The sequence below is a fragment of the Oncorhynchus masou genome, chromosome 13 (genome assembly GCF_036934945.1).
Source record: "Oncorhynchus masou masou isolate Uvic2021 chromosome 13, UVic_Omas_1.1, whole genome shotgun sequence".
Classification (NCBI taxonomy): Eukaryota; Metazoa; Chordata; class Actinopteri; order Salmoniformes; family Salmonidae; genus Oncorhynchus; species Oncorhynchus masou.
The window spans coordinates 91933579-91957812 of NC_088224.1; the positions used below are offsets into that span (position 1 = coordinate 91933579).

The following is a 24234-nucleotide window of genomic DNA, read 5'->3' on the forward strand; positions in this document are numbered from 1 at the left end:
TTAGAGAAGTCAGACCTCAGAACACCTCACCAGGTTAGAGAAGTCAGACCTCAGCCAGGAACACCTCACCAGGTTAGAGAAGTCAGACCTCAGCCAGGAACACCTCACCAGGTTAGAGAAGTCAGACCTCAGCCAGGAACACCTCACCAGGTTAGAGAAGTCAGACCTCAGCCAGGAACACCTCACCAGGTTAGAGAAGTCAGACCTCAGAACACCTCACCAGGTTAGAGAAGTCAGACCTCAGAACACCTCACCAGGTTAGAGAAGTCAGGCCTCAGCCAGGAACACCTCACCAGGTTAGAGAAGTCAGGCCTCAGAACACCTCACCAGGTTAGAGAAGTCAGACCTCAGAACACCTCACCAGGTTAGAGAAGTCAGACCTCAGCCAGGAACACCTCACCAGCCAGGAACACCTCACCAGGTTAGAGAAGTCAGACCTCAGCCAGGAACACCTCACCAGGTTAGAGGTTAAGTCAGACCTCAGAACACCTCACCAGGTTAGAGAAGTCAGGCCTCAGCCAGGAACACCTCACCAGGTTAGAGAAGTCAGACCTCAGCCAGGAACACCTCACCAGGTTAGAGAAGTCAGACCTCAGCCAGGAACACCTCACCAGGTTAGAGAAGTCAGACCTCAGCCAGGAACACCTCACCAGGTTAGAGAAGTCAGACCTCAGAACACCTCACCAGGTTAGAGAAGTCAGACCTCAGAACACCTCACCAGGTTAGAGAAGTCAGACCTCAGAACACCTCACCAGGTTAGAGAAGTCAGACCTCAGAACACCTCACCAGGTTAGAGAAGTCAGACCTCAGAACACCTCACCAGGTTAGAGAAGTCAGACCTCAGAACACCTCACCAGGTTAGAGAAGTCAGGCCTCAGCCAGGAACACCTCACCAGGTTAGAGAAGTCAGGCCTCAGACAGGAACACCTCACCAGGTTAGAGAAGTCAGGCCTCAGCCAGGAACACCTCACCAGGTTAGAGAAGTCAGACCTCAGCCAGGAACACCTCACCAGGTTAGAGAAGTCAGACCTCAGAACACCTCACCAGGTTAGAGAAGTCAGACCTCAGAACACCTCACCAGGTTAGAGAAGTCAGACCTCAGCCAGGAACACCTCACCAGGTTAGAGAAGTCAGACCTCAGAACACCTCACCAGGTTAGAGAAGTCAGGCCTCACACCTCACCAGGTTAGAGAAGTCAGACCTCAGCCAGGAACACCTCACCAGGTTAGAGAAGTCAGACCTCAGAACACCTCACCAGGTTAGAGAAGTCAGACCTCAGAACACCTCACCAGGTTAGAGAAGTCAGACCTCAGAACACCTCACCAGGTTAGAGAAGTCAGACCTCAGAAACACCTCACCAGGTTAGAGAAGTCAGACCTCAGCCACCAGGAACACCTCACCAGGTTAGAGAAGTCAGGCCTCAGCCAGGAACACCTCACCAGGTTAGAGAAGTCAGGCCTCAGAACACCTCACCAGGTTAGAGAAGTCAGACCTCAGAACACCTCACCAGGTTAGAGAAGTCAGACCTCAGCCAGGAACACCTCACCAGGTTAGAGAAGTCAGACCTCAGCCAGGAACACCTCACCAGGTTAGAGAAGTCAGACCTCAGCCAAACACCTCACCAGGTTAGAGAAGTCAGGCCTCAGCCAGGAACACCTCACCAGGTTAGAGAAGTCAGACCTCAGCCCTCAGGAACACCTCACCAGGTTAGAGAAGTCAGACCTCAGAACACCTCACCAGGTTAGAGAAGTCAGACCTCACACCTCACCAGGTTAGAGAAGTCAGACCTCAGCCAGGAACACCTCACCAGGTTAGAGAAGTCAGACCTCAGCCAGGAACACCTCACCAGGTTAGAGAAGTCAGACCTCAGAACACCTCACCAGGTTAGAGAAGTCAGGCCTCAGCCAGGAACACCTCACCAGGTTAGAGAAGTCAGACCTCAGCCAGGAACACCTCACCAGGTTAGAGAAGTCAGACCTCAGCCAGGAACACCTCACCAGGTTAGAGAAGTCAGGCCTCAGCCAGGAACACCTCACCAGGTTAGAGAAGTCAGACCTCAGAACACCTCACCAGGTTAGAGAAGTCAGGCCTCAGCCAGGAACACCTCACCAGGTTAGAGAAGTCAGACCTCAGAACACCTCACCAGGTTAGAGAAGTCAGACCTCAGCCAGGAACACCTCACCAGGTTAGAGAAGTCAGACCTCAGAGGACACCTCACCAGGTTAGAGAAGTCAGACCTCAGCCAGGAACACCTCACCAGGTTAGAGAAGTCAGACCTCAGCCAGGAACACCTCACCAGGTTAGAGAAGTCAGACCTCAGCCAACACCTCACCAGGTTAGAGAAGTCAGACCTCAGCCAGGAACACCTCACCAGGTTAGAGAAGTCAGACCTCAGAACACCTCACCAGGTTAGAGAAGTCAGACCTCAGAACACCTCACCAGGTTAGAGAAGTCAGACCTCAGAACACCTCACCAGGTTAGAGAAGTCAGGCCTCAGCCAGGAACACCTCACCAGGTTAGAGAAGTCAGACCTCAGCCAGGAACACCTCACCAGGTTAGAGAAGTCAGACCTCAGAACACCTCACCAGGTTAGAGAAGTCAGGCCTCAGCCAGGAACACCTCACCAGGTTAGAGAAGTCAGACCTCAGCCAGGAACACCTCACCAGGTTAGAGAAGTCAGACCTCAGAACACCTCACCAGGTTAGAGAAGTCAGACCTCAGCCAGGAACACCTCACCAGGTTAGAGAAGTCAGACCTCAGAACACCTCACCAGGTTAGAGAAGGCAGACCTCAGCCAGGAACACCTCACCAGGTTAGAGAAGTCAGGCCTCAGAACACCTCACCAGGTTAGAGAAGTCAGACCTCAGAAACACCTCACCAGGTTAGAGAAGTCAGGCCTCAGCCAGGAACACCTCACCAGGTTAGAGAAGTCAGACCTCAGCCAGGAACACCTCACCAGGTTAGAGAAGTCAGACCTCAGAACACCTCACCAGGTTAGAGAAGTCAGACCTCAGAACACCTCACCAGGTAAGAGAAGTCAGACCTCAGCCAGAACACCTCACCAGGTTAGAGAAGTCAGACCTCAGCCAGGAACACCTCACCAGGTTAGAGAAGTCAGACCTCAGCCAGGAACACCTCACCAGGTTAGAGAAGTCAGACCTCAGAACACCTCACCAGGTTAGAGAAGTCAGACCTCAGCCAGGAACACCTCACCAGGTTAGAGAAGTCAGACCTCAGAACACCTCACCAGGTTAGAGAAGTCAGACCTCAGCCAGGAACACCTCACCAGGTTAGAGAAGTCAGACCTCAGCCAGGAACACCTCACCAGGTTAGAGAAGTCAGACCTCAGCCAGGAACACCTCACCAGGTTAGAGAAGTCAGACCTCAGAACACCTCACCAGGTTAGAGAAGTCAGACCTCAGAACACCTCACCAGGTTAGAGAAGTCAGACCTCAGAACACCTCACCAGGTTAGAGAAGTCAGACCTCAGAACACCTCACCAGGTTAGAGAAGTCAGACCTCAGCCAGGAACACCTCACCAGGTTAGAGAAGTCAGACCTCAGCCAGGAACACCTCACCAGGTTAGAGAAGTCAGACCTCAGCCAGGAACACCTCACCAGGTTAGAGAAGTCAGACCTCAGCCAGGAACACCTCACCAGGTTAGAGAAGTCAGACCTCAGAACACCTCACCAGGTTAGAGAAGTCAGACCTCAGAACACCTCACCAGGTTAGAGAAGTCAGACCTCAGCCCTCAGGAACACCTCACCAGGTTAGAGAAGTCAGGCCTCAGAACACCTCACCAGGTTAGAGAAGTCAGACCTCAGAACACCTCACCAGGTTAGAGAAGTCAGACCTCAGCCAGGAACACCTCACCAGGTTAGAGAAGTCAGACCTCAGCCAGGAACACCTCACCAGGTTAGAGAAGTCAGACCTCAGAACACCTCACCAGGTTAGAGAAGTCAGACCTCAGCCAGGAACACCTCACCAGGTTAGAGAAGTCAGACCTCAGCCAGGAACACCTCACCAGGTTAGAGAAGTCAGACCTCAGCCAGGAACACCTCACCAGGTTAGAGAAGTCAGACCTCAGCCAGGAACACCTCACCAGGTTAGAGAAGTCAGACCTCAGCCAGGTTAGAGAAGTCAGACCTCAGAACACCTCACCAGGTTAGAGAAGTCAGACCTCAGAACACCTCACCAGGTTAGAGAAGTCAGACCTCAGAACACCTCACCAGGTTAGAGAAGTCAGACCTCAGAACACCTCACCAGGTTAGAGAAGTCAGACCTCAGAACACCTCACCAGGTTAGAGAAGTCAGACCTCAGAACACCTCACCAGGTTAGAGAAGTCAGGCCTCAGCCAGGAACACCTCACCAGGTTAGAGAAGTCAGGCCTCAGCCAGGAACACCTCACCAGGTTAGAGAAGTCAGACCTCAGCCAGGAACACCTCACCAGGTTAGAGAAGTCAGACCTCAGAACACCTCACCAGGTTAGAGAAGTCAGACCTCAGAACACCTCACCAGGTTAGAGAAGTCAGACCTCAGCCAGGAACACCTCACCAGGTTAGAGAAGTCAGACCTCAGAACACCTCACCAGGTTAGAGAAGTCAGACCTCAGAACACCTCACCAGGTTAGAGAAGTCAGACCTCAGCCAGGAACACCTCACCAGGTTAGAGAAGTCAGACCTCAGAACACCTCACCAGGTTAGAGAAGTCAGACCTCAGAACACCTCACCAGGTTAGAGAAGTCAGACCTCAGAACACCTCACCAGGTTAGAGAAGTCAGTCAGACCTCACCAGGTTAGAGAAGTCAGACCTCAGAACACCTCACCAGGTTAGAGAAGTCAGACCTCAGAACACCTCACCAGGTTGAGAAGTCAGACCTCAGCCAGGAACACCTCACCAGGTTAGAGAAGTCAGACCTCAGAACACCTCACCAGGTTAGAGAAGTCAGACCTCAGAACACCTCACCAGGTTAGAGAAGTCAGACCTCAGCCAGGAACACCTCACCAGGTTAGAGAAGTCAGACCTCAGCCAGGAACACCTCACCAGGTTAGAGAAGTCAGGCCTCAGCCAGGAACACCTCACCAGGTTAGAGAAGTCAGGCCTCAGAACACCTCACCAGGTTAGAGAAGTCAGACCTCAGCCAGGAACACCTCACCAGGTTAGAGAAGTCAGACCTCAGCCAGGAACACCTCACCAGGTTAGAGAAGTCAGACCTCAGCCAGGAACACCTCACCAGGTTAGAGAAGTCAGACCTCAGCCAGGAACACCTCACCAGGTTAGAGAAGTCAGACCTCAGCCAGGAACACCTCACCAGGTTAGAGAAGACCTCAGAACACCTCACCAGGTTAGAGAAGTCAGACCTCAGCCAGGAACACCTCACCAGGTTAGAGAAGTCAGGCCTCAGACAGGAACACCTCACCAGGTTAGAGAAGTCAGACCTCAGCCAGGAACACCTCACCAGGTTAGAGAAGTCAGGCCTCAGAACACCTCACCAGGTTAGAGAAGTCAGGCCTCAGCCAGGAACACCTCACCAGGTTAGAGAAGTCAGACCTCAGCCAGGAACACCTCACCAGGTTAGAGAAGTCAGACCTCAGCCAGGAACACCTCACCAGGTTAGAGAAGTCAGGCCTCAGCCAGGAACACCTCACCAGGTTAGAGAAGTCAGACCTCAGAACACCTCACCAGGTTAGAGAAGTCAGACCTCAGCCAGGAACACCTCACCAGGTTAGAGAAGTCAGACCTCAGAACACCTCACCAGGTTAGAGAAGTCAGACCTCAGCCAGGAACACCTCACCAGGTTAGAGAAGTCAGACCTCAGAACACCTCACCAGGTTAGAGAAGTCAGACCTCAGCCAGGAACACCTCACCAGGTTAGAGAAGTCAGACCTCAGCCAGGAACACCTCACCAGGTTAGAGAAGTCAGACCTCAGAACACCTCACCAGGTTAGAGAAGTCAGACCTCAGCCAGGAACACCTCACCAGGTTAGAGAAGTCAGACCTCAGAACACCTCACCAGGTTAGAGAAGTCAGGCCTCAGAACACCTCACCAGGTTAGAGAAGTCAGACCTCAGAACACCTCACCAGGTTAGAGAAGTCAGGCCTCAGCCAGGAACACCTCACCAGGTTAGAGAAGTCAGACCTCAGGCAGGAACACCTCACCAGGTTAGAGAAGTCAGACCTCAGAACACCTCACCAGGTTAGAGAAGTCAGGCCTCAGCCAGGAACACCTCACCAGGTTAGAGAAGTCAGACCTCAGCCAGGAACACCTCACCAGGTTAGAGAAGTCAGACCTCAGAACACCTCACCAGGTTAGAGAAGTCAGGCCTCAGCCAGGAACACCTCACCAGGTTAGAGAAGTCAGACCTCAGAACACCTCACCAGGTTAGAGAAGTCAGACCTCAGCCAGGAACACCTCACCAGGTTAGAGAAGTCAGAGAACACCTCACCAGGTTAGAGAAGTCAGACCTCAGAACACCTCACCAGGTTAGAGAAGTCAGAGGCCTCAGCCAGGAACACCTCACCAGGTTAGAGAAGTCAGACCTCAGCCAGGAACACCTCACCAGGTTAGAGAAGTCAGACCTCAGAACACCTCACCAGGTTAGAGAAGTCAGGCCTCAGCCAGGAACACCTCACCAGGTTAGAGAAGTCAGACCTCAGAACTCCTCACCAGGTTAGAGAAGTCAGGCCTCAGCCAGGAACACCTCACCAGGTTAGAGAAGTCAGGCCTCAGCCAGGAACACCTCACCAGGTTAGAGAAGTCAGACCTCAGACAGGAACACCTCACCAGGTTAGAGAAGTCAGACCTCAGAACACCTCACCAGGTTAGAGAAGTCAGACCTCAGCCAGGAACACCTCACCAGGTTAGATGTGATATGTGGTTGTCTCACCCAGCTACCTTAAGATGAATGTACTAACTGCAAGTCTCTCTGGATGTGCTAAATGACTAACATGTAAATGTAAACAAACAGGCAACTGAAGGGTTGTCAGTTCAAATCAAATTTTTCCATCTGTGTGGATTAATCAAGTATTCTCTCTCCTTTTCAGCACAGAGGAGATCATCGACACAGAGGAGGCAGACGACAGGGACTTCCCTGATTGTGAAGGCCTGCTGGGGCTCGTGTCCCCAGAGGGTCTGGAGGGTGTGGACGCTGCTGGCAGGGCCAACTCCCTGGATCAGCTGTATGGCGGTCAGAAGACCCCAACTCGCCGGCCCGTGGCACGCTATGCCAAGTGGCACCATGACGCTAACCGCGAAGCCCGGGAAGGGGAGGACGATAAGATGCTGTCTCCGTCGGAGGAGGATGGGAACTCGTACGGAGCGTACACTCTGCCCTGTCGACGCTCACACTGCCTGTCTGAGGGCCTGACCAATCACCAGGCTGCCTCCTGTAACACCATGCAGGGCCGCAGAGCACAGACCATACAGGTAGGATCACAGTGAAAGACGACACCCCCAGTCTTCACAGTTTTGCTGCCTTAAAATGTCATCTGAAAAAAGCGATCGCAGAAAATTATTCCCCCGAATGATCTACACAACCTGTTCCATATTTTCAAAGTTAAAGAACATTTTCTAAATTACTAAGAAATACAGAATAAGGATCCATTGATTGCTTGTCTTCACCCCCCCCCCCCAGTGCATACTGGGAGGAAGCACATTTGGCAGACATTAAAGCTGTAAATCATTTTGAAGAGTAACTCTTAGAGTAACATATATCCATTGTTTTTGTCAAAATTGCTCAAGCTCAGAAATTCTGCTTGGAGACAAAGGATATATGTTACTCTAAGAGTTGTGTAAGAGTTGGTAGAATCTTCAAATTGATTCACAGCTATAATGTCTGCCAGAGGTGCTTCCTCCGAGTATGATCTCTGGGGGGGTGAAGACACAGGCAATTTCATTTTTGAATTCATTTCAAGTTCTAACTTTCTTTTACTTTGTAGATCTGTAAAGAAAATATAATTATATATTATAATTCTAAATAATAAAATATATTTCATTTTAAGGCTGCGAAATGTGAAGACTGTGCAATGTTTTTGTGGACTTTCACTAGTCACTCTATATACTGTCTATAATAATAATATATATATATAATAATACTATAATACACACGGGACCACATATCAGTATCATTGTTAATATTATGATCCTATTACACAGAGCGTACAGGTAGGATTGTACACTGTCAGGGTTGGGGTTCCGTCGATTCAGAACGTAAACCAAATTCCAACTCCAGTTTTTAAATTTTCCTAATTGGAAAAACATTTGGAGTTTGAATTTCACCGAAGCTTCCTGGATTGGAATGGAATCGACCCCCGAGCCCTGACAGATATGGGATCTATGGAATATATATATATTTTTAAATAGACAATTTGGTTTACTTACATCTGTTGTTCTGTGTCTCATATGTATCTGTGTGTTTGTGTTTGAGAATGTTTGTTTGTAAGCACTGTGTTTGTGAGTGAATCGATGCATGTGCGTGTCTTTATACGAGTGTGTTTCTGAGAGAGTCAACGTGTCTGTGTGTGTATCTGTGTGTTTGTCTGACAGACAGTGTTAGCACTAGCAGCACTAGCAGCACTAGCAGCACTAGCAGCACTAGCAGCACTAGCAGCACTAGCAGCACTAGCAGCACTAGCAGAGGTCAGCAACTCAGAGGTCGCTCCCTCCCAGGTCAGGTCTCTCTCTCTCTCGCTCGCTCTCTCTCGCTCTCTCTCTCTCTCTCTCTCTCGCTCTCTCGCGCTCTCGCTCTCTCACTCGCTCTCTCTCTCGCTCTCTCTCTCGCTCTCTCTCGCTCTCTCGCTCTCTCTCGCTCTCTCTCGCTCTCTCGCTCTCTCTCGCTCTCTCGCGCTCTCTCGCGCTCTCGCTCTCTCTCTCGCGCTCTCGCCTTATTGGCATGGGAAACATTTAACATTGCCAAAGCAAGTGAGGTAGATAATATACAAAAGTAAAATTAACAGTAAACATTCCACATACAGAAGTTTCAAAACAATAAAGACATTACAAATGTCATATTATATATATATATATATGTATATGTATGTATGTATGTGTATATATATATATATATATATATATATATATATATATGTATACACAGTGTTGCAACGATGTACAAATGGTTAAGGGTACACAAGGGAAATTAAATAAGCATAAATATGGGTTGTATTTACAATGGTGTTTGTTCTTCACTGGTTGCCCTTTTCTCGTGGCAACAGGTCACAAATCTTGCTGCTGTGATGGCACACTGGAATTTCACCCAGTAGATATGGGAGTTTTTCAAAATTGGATTTGTTTTCGAATTCTTTGTGGATCTGTGTAATCTGAGGGAAACATGTGTCTCTAATATGGTCATACATTTGGGAGGATGTTAGGAAGTGCAGCTCAGTTTCCACCTCATTATGTGGGCAGTGAGCACATAGCCTGTCTTCTCTTGAGAGCCATGTCTGCCTACGGCGGCCTTTCTCAATAGCAAGGCTATGCTCACTGAGTCTGTACGTAGTCAAAGCTTTCCTTAATTTTGGGTCAGTCACAGTGGTCAGGTATTCTGCCACTGTGTACTCTCTCTTTAGGGCCAACTAGCATTCTAGATTGCTGTTTTTTTGTTAATTCCTTCCAATGTGTCAAGTAATTATCTTTTTGTTTTCTCATGATTTGGTTGGGCCTAATTGTGCTGCTGTACTGGGGCTCTGTAGGGTGTGTTTGTGTTTGTGAAGAGTCCCAGGACCAACTTGCTTAGGGGACACTTCTCCAGGTTCATCTCTCAGTAGGTGATGACTTTGTTATGGAAGGTTTGGGAATCGCTTCCTTTTAGGTGGTTGTAGAATTTAACGTCTCTTTTCTGGATTTTGATAATTAGTGGGTATCGGCCTAATTCTGCTCTGCGTGCATTATTTGGTGTTCTACGTTGTACACGGAGGATATTTTTGCGGAATCCTGCATGCAGTCTCTCAATTTGGTGTTTGTCCCATTTTGTGAAGTCTTGGTTGGTGAGCGGACCCCAGACCTCACAACCATAAAGGGCAATGTGCTCTATGACTGATTCAAGTATTTTTAGCCAGATCCTATTTGGTATGTTGAATTTTATGTTCCTTTTGATGGCATAGAATGCCCTTCTTGCCTTGTCTCTCAGATCGTTCACAGCTTTGTGGAAGTTACCTGTGGCGCTGATGTTTACTGTCAGGGCCCAGGTCTGGCAGAATCTGTGCAGAAGATCTAGGTGCTGCTGTTGGCCCTCCTTGGTTGGTGACAGAAGCACCAGATCATCAGCAAACAGTAGACATTTGACTTCAGATTCTAGTAGGGTGGGGCCGGATGCTGCAGACTTTTCTAGGGCCCGCGCCAATTCGTTGATATATATGTTGAAGAGGGTGGGGCTTAAGCTGCATCCCTGTCTCACCCCATGGCCCTGTCTGAAGAAATGTGTGTGTTTTTTGACAATTTTAACCGTACACTTGTTGTTTGTGTACATGGATTTTATAATGTTGTATGTTTTACCCCCAACACCACTTTCCATCAATTTGTATAGCAGAGCCTCATGCCAAATTGAGTCAAAGGCTTTTTTTAAATCAACAAAGCATGAGAAGACTTTGCCTTTGTTTTGGTTTGTTTGGTTGTCAATTAGGGTGTGCAGTGTGAATACATGATCTGTTGTATGGTAATTTGGTAAAAAGCTCAGTACATTGTTTTCATTGAGGAAATGTACGAGTCTGCTGTTAATGATAATGCAGAGGATTTTCCAAAGGTTGCTGTTGACGCATATTCCACGGTAGTTATTGGGGTCAAATTTGTCTCCACGTTTATGGATTGGGGTGATCAGTCCTTGGTTCCAAATATTGGGGAAGATGCCAGAGCTAAGGATGATGTTGTAAAGAGTTTTAGTATTGCCAATTGGAATTTGTTGTCTGTATATTTGATCATTTCATTGAGGATACCATCAACACCACAGGCCTTTTTGGGTTGGAGGGTTTTTATTTTGTCCTGTAACTCGTTCAAGGTAATTGGAGAATTCAGTGGGTTCTGGTAGTCTTTAATAGTTGATTCTAAGATTTTTATTTGATCATGTATATGTTTTTGCTCTTTGTTCTTTGTAATAGAGCCAAAAACATTGGAGAAGTGGTTTACCCGTACATCTCCATTTTGGATAGATAATTCTTTGTGTTGTTGTTTGGTTAGTGTTTTCCAATTTTCCCAGAAGTGTTTAGAGTCTATGGATTCTTCAATTACATTGAGCTGATTTCTGACGTGCTGTTCCTTCTTTTCCGTAGTGTATTTCTGTATTGTTTTAGTGATTCACCATAGTGAAGGCATAAACTCAGATTTTCCAGTTCTCTATGTTTTTGGACAGGTTTCTCAATTTCTTTCTTAGATTTTTTTTTCATTCTTCATCAAACCATTTGTTATTGTTGTTCATTTTCTTTCTTCTTCTGTTTAATTTTTTTAGATTTGATAGAGAAGCTGAGAGGTCAAATATACTGTTTAGATTTGATAGGGAAGCTGAGAGGTCAAATATACTGTTTAGATTTGATAGGGAAGCTGAGAGGTCAAATATACTGTTTAAAGTTGATAGGGAAGCTGAGAGGTCAAATATACTGTTTAGATTTGATAGGGAAGCTGAGAGGTCAAATATACTGTTTAGATTTGATAGGGAAGCTGAGAGGTCAAATATACTGTTAAGAATTTCTACTGCCAAGTTTACACCTTCACTATTACAGTGGAACGTTTTACCCAGGAAATTGTCTAGCTTGTGAGGGGTGTGTATGTGTTTAAAGTCACCCCTGTTGTGCTGTCATGAGGTTGTGTGGTGGTGGTGCTGTCATCATGAGGCTGTGTGGTGGTGGTGCTGTCATCATGAGGTTGTGTGGTGGTGGTGCTGTCATCATGAGGTTGTGTGGTGGTGGTGCTGTCATCATGAGGCTGTATGGTGGTGGTGCTGTCATCATGAGGCTGTGTGGTGGTGGTGGTGCTGTCATCATGAGGCTGTGTGGTGGTGGTGCTGTCATCATGAGGCTGTATGGTGGTGGTGGTGCTGTCATCATGAGGCTGTGTGGTGGTGGTGCTGTCATCATGAGGCTGTGTGGTGGTGGTGCTGTCATCATGAGGCTGTGTGGTGGTGGTGGTGCTGTCATCATGAGGCTGTGTGGTGGTGGTGCTGTCATCATGAGGCTGTATGGTGGTGGTGGTGCTGTCATCATGAGGCTGTGTGGTGGTGGTGCTGTCATCATGAGGCTGTATGGTGGTGGTGCTGTCATCATGAGGCTGTGTGGTGGTGGTGCTGTCATCATGAGGCTGTGTGGTGGTGGTGGTGCTGTCATCATGAGGCTGTGTGGTGGTGCTGTCATCATGAGGCTGTATGGTGGTGGTGGTGCTGTCATCATGAGGCTGTGTGGTGGTGGTGCTGTCATCATGAGGTTGTGTGGTGGTGGTGCTGTCATCATGAGGCTGTATGGTGGTGGTGCTGTCATCATGAGGCTGTGTGGTGGTGGTGGTGCTGTCATCATGAGGCTGTGTGGTGGTGGTGCTGTCATCATGAGGCTGTATGGTGGTGGTGGTGCTGTCATCATGAGGCTGTGTGGTGGTGGTGCTGTCATCATGAGGCTGTGTGGTGGTGGTGCTGTCATCATGAGGCTGTGTGGTGGTGGTGGTGCTGTCATCATGAGGCTGTGTGGTGGTGGTGCTGTCATCATGAGGCTGTATGGTGGTGGTGGTGCTGTCATCATGAGGCTGTGTGGTGGTGGTGCTGTCATCATGAGGCTGTATGGTGGTGGTGCTGTCATCATGAGGCTGTGTGGTGGTGGTGGTGCTGTCATCATGAGGCTGTGTGGTGGTGCTGTCATCATGAGGCTGTATGGTGGTGGTGGTGCTGTCATCATGAGGCTGTGTGGTGGTGGTGCTGTCATCATGAGGCTGTATGGTGGTGGAGGTGCTGTCATCATGAGGCTGTGTGGTGGTGGTGCTGTCATCATGAGGCTGTATGGTGGTGGTGGTGCTGTCATCATGAGGCTGTGTGGTGGTGGTGCTGTCATCATGAGGCTGTATGGTGGTGGTGGTGCTGTCATCATGAGGCTGTGTGGTGGTGGTGCTGTCATCATGAGGCTGTATGGTGGTGGTGGTGCTGTCATCATGAGGCTGTGTGGTGGTGGTGCTGTCATCATGAGGCTGTGTGGTGGTGGTGCTGTCATCATGAGGCTGTGTGGTGGTGGTGCTGTCATCATGAGGTTGTGTGGTGGTGCTGTCATCATGAGGCTGTCTGGTGGTGCTGTCATCATGAGGCTGTGTGGTGGTGGTGCTGTCATCATGAGGCTGTGGTGGTGGTGCTGTCATCATGAGGTTGTGTGGTGGTGCTGTCATCATGAGGCTGTGTGGTGGTGGTGCTGTCATCATGAGGCTGTGTGGTGGTGGTGCTGTCATCATGAGGCTGTATGGTGGTGGTGGTGCTGTCATCATGAGGCTGTATGGTGGTGGTGGTGCTGTCATCATGAGGCTGTATGGTGGTGGTGGTGCTGTCATCATGAGGCTGTATGGTGGTGGTGGTGCTGTCATCATGAGGCTGTGTGGTGGTGATGCTGTCATCATGAGGCTGTGTGGTGGTGGTGCTGTCATCATGAGGCTGTGTGGTGGTGGTGCTGTCATCATGAGGTTGTGTGGTGGTGCTGTCATCATGAGGCTGTGTGGTGGTGGTGCTGTCATCATGAGGTTGTGTGGTGGTGGTGGTGCTGTCATCATGAGGCTGTGTGGTGGTGGTGGTGCTGTCATCATGAGGCTGTATGGTGGTGGTGGTGCTGTCATCATGAGGTTGTGTGGTGGTGCTGTCATCATGAGGCTGTGTGGTGGTGGTGCTGTCATCATGAGGCTGTGTGGTGGTGGTGCTGTCATCATGAGGCTGTGGTGGTGGTGCTGTCATCATGAGGCTGTATGGTGGTGGTGGTGCTGTCATCATGAGGCTGTATGGTGGTGGTGGTGCTGTCATCATGAGGCTGTGTGGTGGTGGTGCTGTCATCATGAGGCTGTATGGTGGTGGTGCTGTCATCATGAGGCTGTGTCGTGGTGGTGCTGTCATCATGAGGCTGTGTGGTGGTGGTGCTGTCATCATGAGGCTGTGTGGTGGTGGTGCTGTCATCATGAGGCTGTGTGGTGGTGGTGCTGTCATCATGAGGTTGTGTGGTGGTGCTGTCATCATGAGGCTGTCTGGTGGTGGTGCTGTCATCATGAGGCTGTGTGGTGGTGGTGCTGTCATCATGAGGCTGTGGTGGTGGTGCTGTCATCATGAGGTTGTGTGGTGGTGCTGTCATCATGAGGCTGTGTGGTGGTGGTGCTGTCATCATGAGGCTGTGTGGTGGTGGTGCTGTCATCATGAGGCTGTATGGTGGTGGTGGTGCTGTCATCATGAGGCTGTATGGTGGTGGTGGTGCTGTCATCATGAGGCTGTGTGGTGGTGGTGCTGTCATCATGAGGCTGTATGGTGGTGGTGCTGTCATCATGAGGCTGTGTCGTGGTGGTGCTGTCATCATGAGGTTGTGTGGTGGTGGTGGTGCTGTCATCATGAGGCTGTGTGGTGGTGGTGCTGTCATCATGAGGCTGTGGTGGTGGTGCTGTCATCATGAGGCTGTGTGGTGGTGGTGCTGTCATCATGAGGCTGTGTCGTGGTGGTGCTGTCATCATGAGGCTGTGTGGTGGTGGTGCTGTCATCATGAGGCTGTGTGGTGGTGGTGCTGTCATCATGAGGCTGTATGGTGGTGGTGGTGCTGTCATCATGAGGCTGTGTGGTGGTGATTGTGTCATCATGAGGCTGTGGTGGTGGTGCTGTCATCATGAGGCTGTGTGGTGGTGCTGTCATCATGAGGTTGTGTGGTGGTGATGGTGTCATCATGAGGCTGTGTGGTGGTGGTGCTGTCATCATGAGGCTGTGTGGTGGTGGTGCTGTCATCATGAGGCTGTGTGGTGGTGGTGCTGTCATCATGAGGTTGTGTGGTGGTGGTGCTGTCATCATGAGGCTGTGTGGTGGTGGTGCTGTCATCATGAGGTTGTGTGGTGGTGCTGTCATCATGAGGCTGTGTGGTGGTGGTGCTGTCATCATGAGGTTGTGTGGTGGTGCTGTCATCATGAGGCTGTGTGGTGCTGTCATCATGAGGCTGTCTGGTGCTGTCATCATGAGGCTGTGTGGTGGTGGTGCTGTCATCATGAGGCTGTGTGGTGGTGGTGCTGTCATCATGAGGTTGTGTGGTGGTGGTCCTGTCATCATGAGGCTGTGTGGTGGTGGTCCTGTCATCATGAGGCTGTGTGGTGGTGGTGCTGTCATCATGAGGTTGTGTGGTGGTGGTGGTGCTGTCATCATGAGGCTGTGTGGTGGTGGTGCTGTCATCATGAAGCTGTGTGGTGGTGGTGCTGTCATCATGAGGTTGTGTGGTGGTGGTGCTGTCATCATGAGGCTGTGTGGTGGTGGTCCTGTCATCATGAGGTTGTGTGGTGGTGCTGTCATCATGAGGCTGTGTGGTGGTGGTGGTGCTGTCATCATGAGGCTGTGTGGTGGTGGTGGTGCTGTCATCATGAGGCTGTATGGTGGTGGTGGTGCTGTCATCATGAGGTTGTGTGGTGGTGCTGTCATCATGAGGCTGTGTGGTGGTGGTGCTGTCATCATGAGGCTGTATGGTGGTGGTGGTGCTGTAATCATGAGGCTGTGTGGTGGTGGTGCTGTCATCATGAGGCTGTATGGTGGTGGTGGTGCTGTCATCATGAGGCTGTGTGGTGGTGGTGCTGTCATCATGAGGCTGTGTGGTGGTGGTGCTGTCATCATGAGGTTGTGTGGTGGTGCTGTCATCATGAGGCTGTCTGGTGGTGGTGCTGTCATCATGAGGCTGTGTGGTGGTGGTGCTGTCATCATGAGGCTGTGGTGGTGGTGCTGTCATCATGAGGTTATGTGGTGGTGCTGTCATCATGAGGCTGTGTGGTGGTGGTGCTGTCATCATGAGGCTGTGTGGTGGTGGTGCTGTCATCATGAGGCTGTATGGTGGTGGTGGTGCTGTCATCATGAGGCTGTATGGTGGTGGTGGTGCTGTCATCATGAGGCTGTGTGGTGGTGATGCTGTCATCATGAGGCTGTGTGGTGGTGGTGCTGTCATCATGAGGCTGTGTCGTGGTGGTGCTGTCATCATGAGGTTGTGTGGTGGTGCTGTCATCATGAGGCTGTGTGGTGGTGGTGCTGTCATCATGAGGCTGTGTGGTGGTGGTGCTGTCATCATGAGGCTGTATGGTGGTGGTGGTGCTGTCATCATGAGGCTGTGTGGTGGTGGTGCTGTCATCATGAGGCTGTGTGGTGGTGGTGCTGTCATCATGAGGTTGTGTGGTGGTGGTGCTGTCATCATGAGGCTGTGTGGTGGTGGTGCTGTCATCATGAGGTTGTGTGGTGGTGCTGTCATCATGAGGCTGTGTGGTGGTGGTGCTGTCATCATGAGGTTGTGTGGTGGTGCTGTCATCATGAGGCTGTGTGGTGCTGTCATCATGAGGCTGTGTGGTGGTGGTGCTGTCATCATGAGGCTGTGTGGTGGTGGTGCTGTCATCATGAGGTTGTGTGGTGGTGCTGTCATCATGAGGCTGTCTGGTGGTGGTGCTGTCATCATGAGGCTGTGTGGTGGTGGTGCTGTCATCATGAGGCTGTGGTGGTGGTGCTGTCATCATGAGGTTGTGTGGTGGTGCTGTCATCATGAGGCTGTGTGGTGGTGGTGCTGTCATCATGAGGCTGTGTGGTGGTGGTGCTGTCATCATGAGGCTGTATGGTGGTGGTGGTGCTGTCATCATGAGGCTGTATGGTGGTGGTGGTGCTGTCATCATGAGGCTGTGTGGTGGTGATGCTGTCATCATGAGGCTGTGTGGTGGTGGTGCTGTCATCATGAGGCTGTGTCGTGGTGGTGCTGTCATCATGAGGTTGTGTGGTGGTGCTGTCATCATGAGGCTGTGTGGTGGTGGTGCTGTCATCATGAGGCTGTGTGGTGGTGGTGCTGTCATCATGAGGCTGTATGGTGGTGGTGGTGCTGTCATCATGAGGCTGTGTGGTGGTGGTGCTGTCATCATGAGGCTGTGTGGTGGTGGTGCTGTCATCATGAGGTTGTGTGGTGGTGGTGCTGTCATCATGAGGCTGTGTGGTGGTGGTGCTGTCATCATGAGGTTGTGTGGTGGTGCTGTCATCATGAGGCTGTGTGGTGGTGGTGCTGTCATCATGAGGTTGTGTGGTGGTGCTGTCATCATGAGGCTGTGTGGTGGTGGTGCTGTCATCATGAGGTTGTGTGGTGGTGGTGCTGTCATCATGAGGTTGTGTGGTGGTGGTGGTGCTGTCATCATGAGGCAGTATGGTGGTGGTGGTGCTGTCATCATGAGGTTGTGTGGTGGTGGTGGTGCTGTCATCAAGAGGCTGTGTGGTGGTGGTGCTGTCATCATGAGGCTGTGTGGTGGTGGTGGTGCTGTCATCATGAGGCTGTGTGGTGGTGGTGGTGCTGTCATCATGAGGCTGTGTGGTGGTGGTGGTGCTGTCATCATGAGGTTGTGTGGTGGTGCTGTCATCATGAGGTTGTGTGGTGGTGGTGGTGCTGTCGTCATGAGGCTGTGCGGTGGTGGTGCTGTCATCATGAGGCTGTGTGGTGGTGGTGCTGTCATCATGAGGCTGTGTGGTGGTGGTGCTGTCATCATGAGGTTGTGTTGTGGTGGTGGTGCTGTCATCATGAGGTTGTGTTGTGGTGGTGGTGCTGTCATCATGAGGCTGTTTGGTGGTGGTGCTGTCATCATGAGGCTGTGTGGTGGTGGTGCTGTCATCATGAGGTTGTGTTGTGGTGGTGCTGTCATCATGAGGCTGTGTGGTGGTGGTGCTGTCATCATGAGGCTATGTGGTGGTGGTGCTGTCATCATGAGGCTGTCTGGTGGTGGTGGTGCTGTCATCATGAGGCTGTATGGTGGTGGTGGTGCTGTCATCATGAGGATGTGTGGTGGTGGTGCTGTCATCATGAGGCTGTGTGGTGGTGGTGCTGTCATCATGAGGCTGTCTGGTGCTGTCATCATGAGGTTGTGTGGTGGTGGTGGTGCTGTCATCATGAGGCTGTGTGGTGGTGGTGCTGTCATCATGAGGCTGTGTGGTGGTGGTCCTGTCATCATGAGGCTGTGTGGTGGTGGTGCTGTCATCATGAGGCTGTATGGTGGTGGTGCTGTCATCATGAGGTTGTGTGGTGGTGGTGGTCCTGTCATCATGAGGCTGTGTGGTGATGGTGCTGTCATCATGAGGTTGTGTGGTGGTGGTGCTGTCATCATGAGGCTGTATGGTGGTGGTGCTGTCATCATGAGGCTGTGTGGTGGTGGTGGTGCTGTCATCATGAGGCTGTGTGGTGGTGGTGGTGTCATCATGAGGTTGTGTGGTGGTGCTGTCATCATGAGGCTGTCTGGTGCTGTCATCATGAGGCTGTGTGGTGGTGGTGCTGTCATCATGACTCTGTCTGGTGCTGTCATCATGAGGCTGTGTGGTGGTGGTGCTGTCATCATGAGGCTGTGTGGTGGTGCTGTCATCATGAGGCTGTGTGGTGGTGGTGCTGTCATCATGAGGTTGTGTGGTGGTGGTGCTGTCATCATAAGGTTGTGTGGTGGTGGTGCTGTCATGAGGCTGTGTGGTGGTGGTGGTGCTGTCATCATGAGGTTGTGTGGTGGTGGTGCTGTCATCATGAGGCTGTGTGGTGGTGGTGCTGTCATCATGAGGTTGTGTGGTGGTGGTGCTGTCATGAGGCTGTGTGGTGGTGGTGCTGTCATCATGAGGTTGTGTGGTGGTGCTGTCATCATGAGGTTGTGTGGTGGTGGTGCTGTCATCATGAGGTTGTGTGGTGGTGGTGCTGTCATCATGAGGTTTTGTGGTGGTGGTGCTGTCATCATGAGGTTGTGTGGTGGTGGTGCTGTCATCATGAGGCTGTATGGTGGTGGTGCTGTCATCATGAGGTTGTGTGGTGGTGGTGGTCCTGTCATCATGAGGCTGTGTGGTGATGGTGCTGTCATCATGAGGTTGTGTGGTGGTGGTGCTGTCATCATGAGGCTGTGTGGTGGTGGTGCTGTCATCATGAGGTTGTGTGGTGGTGGTGGTCCTGTCATCATGAGGCTGTGTGGTGATTGTGCTGTCATCATGAGGTTGTGTGGTGGTGGTGGTGTCATCATGAGGTTGTGTGGTGGTGGTGGTGCTGTCATCATGAGGCTGTGTGGTGGTGGTGGTGTCATCATGAGGTTGTGTGGTGGTGCTGTCATCATGAGGCTGTCTGGTGCTGTCATCATGAGGCTGTGTGGTGGTGGTGCTGTCATCATGACTCTGTCTGGTGCTGTCATCATGAGGCTGTGTGGTGGTGGTGCTGTCATCATGAGGCTGTGTGGTGGTGCTGTCATCATGAGGCTGTGTGGTGGTGGTGCTGTCATCATGAGGTTGTGTGGTGGTGGTGCTGTCATCATAAGGTTGTGTGGTGGTGGTGCTGTCATGAGGCTGTGTGGTGGTGGTGGTGCTGTCATCATGAGGTTGTGTGGTGGTGGTGCTGTCATCATGAGGCTGTGTGGTGGTGGTGCTGTCATCATGAGGTTGTGTGGTGGTGGTGCTGTCATGAGGCTGTGTGGTGGTGGTGCTGTCATCATGAGGTTGTGTGGTGGTGCTGTCATCATGAGGTTGTGTGGTGGTGGTGCTGTCATCATGAGGTTGTGTGGTGGTGGTGCTGTCATCATGAGGTTTTGTGGTGGTGGTGCTGTCATCATGAGGTTGTGTGGTGGTGGTGCTGTCATCATGAGGTTGTGTGGTGGTGGTGCTGTCATCATGAGGCTGTGTGGTGGTGCTGTCATCATGAGGCTGTATGGTGGTGGTGCTGTCATCATGAGGTTGTATGGTTGTGGTGCTGTCATCATGAGGTTGTGTGGTGGTGCTGTCATCATGAGGCTGTATGGTGGTGGTGCTGTCATCATGAGGTTGTGTGGTGGTGGTGCTGTCATCATGAGGTTGTGTGGTGGTGGTGCTGTCATCATGAGGCTGTGTGGTGGTGGTGCTGTCATCATGAGGTTGTGTGGTGGTGGTGCTGTCATCATGAGGTTGTGTGGTGGTGGTGCTGTCATCATGAGGCTGTGTGGTGGTGGTCCTGTCATCATGAGGCTGTGGGGTGGTGGTGCTGTCATCATGAGGTTGTGTGGTGGTGCTGTCATCATGAGGTTGTGTGGTGGTGGTGCTGTCATCATGAGGCTGTGTGGTGGTGGTGCTGTCATCATGAGGTTGTGTGGTGGTGCTGTCATCATGAGACTGTGTGGTGGTGCTGTCATCATGAGGCTGTGTGGTGGTGGTGCTGTCATCATGAGGTTGTGTGGTGGTGCTGTCATCATGAGACTGTGTGGTGGTGCTGTCATCATGAGGCTGTCTGGTCCTGTCATCATGAGGCTGTGTGGTGGTGGTGCTGTCATCATGAGGCTGTCTGGTGCTGTCATCATGAGGTTGTGTTGTGGTGGCGGTCCTGTCATCATGAGGCTGTGTGGTGGTGGTGCTGTCATCATGAGGCTGTGTGGTGGTGGTGCTGTCATCATGAGGCTGTGTGGTGGTGGTGCTGTCATCATGAGGTTGTGTGGTGGTGGTGGTGCTGTCATCATGAGGTTGTGTGGTGGTGGTCCTGTCATCATGAGGTTGTGTGGCTGTGCTGTCATCATGAGGTTGTGTGGTGGTGGTGGTGCTGTCATCATGAGGCTGTGTGGTGGTGGTGCTGTCATCATGAGGTTGTGTGGTGGTGCTGTCATCATGAGGCTGTGTGGTGGTGGTCCTGTCATCATGAGGCTGTCTGGTGCTGTCATCATGAGGTTGTGTGGTGGTGGTGGTGCTGTCATCATGAGGTTGTGTGGTGGTGCTGTCATCATGAGGCTGTGTGGTGGTGGTCCTGTCATCATGAGGCTGTCTGGTGCTGTCATCATGAAGCTGTGTGGTGGTGGTGCTGTCATCATGAGGTTGTGTGGTGGTGGTGCTGTCATCATGAGGCTGTGTGGTGGTGGTGCTGTCATCATGAGGCTGTGTGGTGGTGGTGCTGTCATCATGAGGTTGTGTGGTGGTGGTGGTGCTGTCATCATGAGGTTGTGTGGTGGTGATGGTGCTGTCATCATGAGGTTGTGTGGTGGTGCTGTCATCATGAGGCTGTGTGGTGGTGGTGCTGTCATCATGAGGTTGTGTGGTGGTGGTGCTGTCATCATGAGCCGCCAATCGCATGATGTGGTCATGTGACCTGACAGAGTGAGAACAGTTTGGTTGAACCCTCCTTAGATTCCCCATCCAGCCCGTCACCCAGCCTGTCAGCCAGCCAGCCTGTCAAAGAGGAGAGGCCGCTGGAGACTTCAGGCGACAGGCTATCATGCTATGTCAGGTTAGGTCAAGCCAATTATTGGCTGTGAATAATTGATGTAATGATGATTATGTAACGCTCTTGGCTAAGGTAGGCTAGAATCAGTATCTGTAGACTGGGATCAGTATCTGTAGGCTAGGATCAGTATCTGTAGGCTGGGATCAGGATCTGTAGGCTAGGATCAGTATCTGTAGGCTAGGATCAGTATCTGTAGGCTAGGATCAGTATCTGTAGGCTAGGATCAGTATCTGTAGGCTAGGATCAGTATCTGTAGGCTAAGCTAAGGTAGGCTAGGATCAGTATCTGTAGGCTAAGCTAAGGTAGGCTAGGATCAGTATCTGTAGGCTAAGCTAAGGTAGGCTAGGATAAGTATCTGTAGGCTAAGCTAAGGTAGGCTAGGATCAGTATCTGTAGGCTAAACTAAGGTAGGCTAGGATCAGTATATGTAGGCTAGGATCAATGACCTCAACATGTTTAAGGGCAGGGTTGCAACCTTTACATCTGCGGAGACAGTATGGTCTCTAGGACGGGAGCCTGGCGCTTTACTGTCAGTCTGATGATTACATGTCTGTAGACCAGTAGAATGTCCATAGACGGTGTGTGTCTCACCTCTACCTGTGTGTGTGTCCGTCTGTCCCACCTCTCCCTGTGTGTGTGTGTGTTTGTGTCCCACCTCTACCTGTGTGTGTGTGTGTCTCACCTGTGTGTCTGTACGTGTGTGTGCCTGTCCGTCCCACCTCTACCTGTGTGTCTCACCTGTGTGTCTGTCCGTCCCACCTCTACCTGTGTGTCTCACCTGTGTGTCTGTACGTGTGTGTGTCTGTCCGTCCCACCTCTACCTGTGTGTCTCACCTGTGTGTCTGTACGTGTGTGTGTCTGTCCGTCCCACCTCTACCTGTGTGTCTCACCTGTGCGTCTGTACATGTGTGTGTCTGTCCGTCCCACCTCTACCTGTGTGTGTGTGTCTGTCTCACCTGTGTGTCTGTCCGTCCCACCTCTACCTGTGTGTGTCTCACCTGTGCGTCTGTACGTGTGTGTGTGTGTCTCACCTGTGCGTCTGTACGTGTGTTTGTGTGTCTCACCTGTGCGTCTGTCCCTGTGTGTTTCCAGGATGTGACAGCTGGAGATGGCAGTGAGTACGAGGACAGTGGCATAGACGGGGTGACGGCTTCGGGGGCGGAGCATCAGTCCCGGCGCTATAAGACCATGTCTATGTCCTTCTCCGTGTGCTCGGCGGCGGGGCGGAGCCTGTTCGCTGGCAGTGACAGCGGAAGCAGCAGTGGGGGAGGAGCCAGTGAGGGGGTCCAGGGGGTCTACGAGAACTTCAGACAGGTGGGTGGTGGTTCTGGTTCACACACACACACACACACACACACACACACACACACACACACACACACACACACACACACACACACACACACACACACACACACACACATATACAGTTGAAGTCGGAGGTTTACTTAAGCCAAATACATTTAAACCCAGTTTTTCATCATTCCTGATTTAATCCTAGTAAAAATTCCCTGTCTTAGTTCAGTTAGGATCACCACTTTATTTTAAGAATGTGAAATGTCAAAATAATAGTAGAGAGAATGATTTCTTTCAGCTTTTATTTCTTTCATCACATTCCCAGTGGGTCAGAAGTTTACATACAATCAATTAGTACATTTTTACATTTACATTTAAGTCATTTAGCAGACGCTCTTATCCAGAGTATTTGGTAGCATTGCCTTTAAATTGTTTAAATTGGGTCAAACGTTTCAGGTAGCCTTCCACAAGCTTTCCACAATAAGTTGGATGAATTTTTGCCCATTCCTCATGACGGAGCTGGTGTAACTGAGTCAGGTTTGTAGGCCTCCTTTCTCGCATATGCTTTTGCAGTTCTGCCCACACATTTTCTTTTGGATTGAGGTCAGGGCTTTGTGATGGCCAATCCAATACCTTGACTTTGTTGTCCTTAAGCCATTTTGCCACAACTTTGAAAGTATGCTTGGGGTCATTGTCCATTTGGAAGACCCATTTTCGACCAAGTGTTAACTTCCTCACTGATGTCTTGAGATGTTGCTTCAATATATCCACATAATTTTCCTTTGTCATGATATTTTGTGAAGTGCACCAGTATCCCCTGCAGCAAAGCACCCCCACAACATGATGCTGCCACCCCCGTGCTTCACGGTTGGGATGGTGTTCTTCAGCTTGCAAGCTTCCCCTTTTCCTCCAAACATAACGATCGTCATTATGTCCAAACAGTTCTATTTTTGTTTCATCAGACCAGAGGACATTTCTCCAAAAAGTACGATCTTTGTCCCCATGTGCAGTTGCAAACCGCAGTCTGGCTTTTTTTATGGCGGTTTTGGAGCAGTAGCTTCTTCCTTGCTGAGCGGCCTTTCAGGTTATGTCGATATAGGACTCGTTTTACTGTAGATATAGATACAGTTTTGTACCTGTTTCCTCCAGCATCTTCACAAGGTCCTTTGCTGTTGTTCTGTGATTGATTTGTACTTTTCACAAAGTACGTTCGGTATGAAGGCTGCGTGGTCCCATGGTGTTTAAACTTGCGTACTATTGTTTGTACAGATGAACGCAAGGATGAACCAGACTTGTGGAGGTCTCCATTTTTTCTGAGGTCTGCTGATTTCTTTAGAATTTCCCATGATGTCAAGCAAATAGGCACTGAGTCTGAAGGTATGCCTTGAAATACATCCACAGGTACACCTCCAATTGACTCAAATGATGTCAATATGCCTATCAGAAGCTTCAAAGCCATGACATAATTGTCTGGAATTTCTAGTTTCATTAGAGCCCGTTTGCGCTGTTCTGTGAAGGGAGTAGTACACAGCGTTGTATGAGATCTTCAGTTACTCTAC

At 50.5% G+C, this 24234-nt stretch overlaps 1 pseudogene; it reads left to right on the forward strand.

The window, feature by feature from the left end:
• LOC135553227 (rho guanine nucleotide exchange factor TIAM1-like) overlaps positions 1-24234 on the forward strand; it is a 233585-nt pseudogene that overhangs the window by 92980 nt on the left and 116371 nt on the right.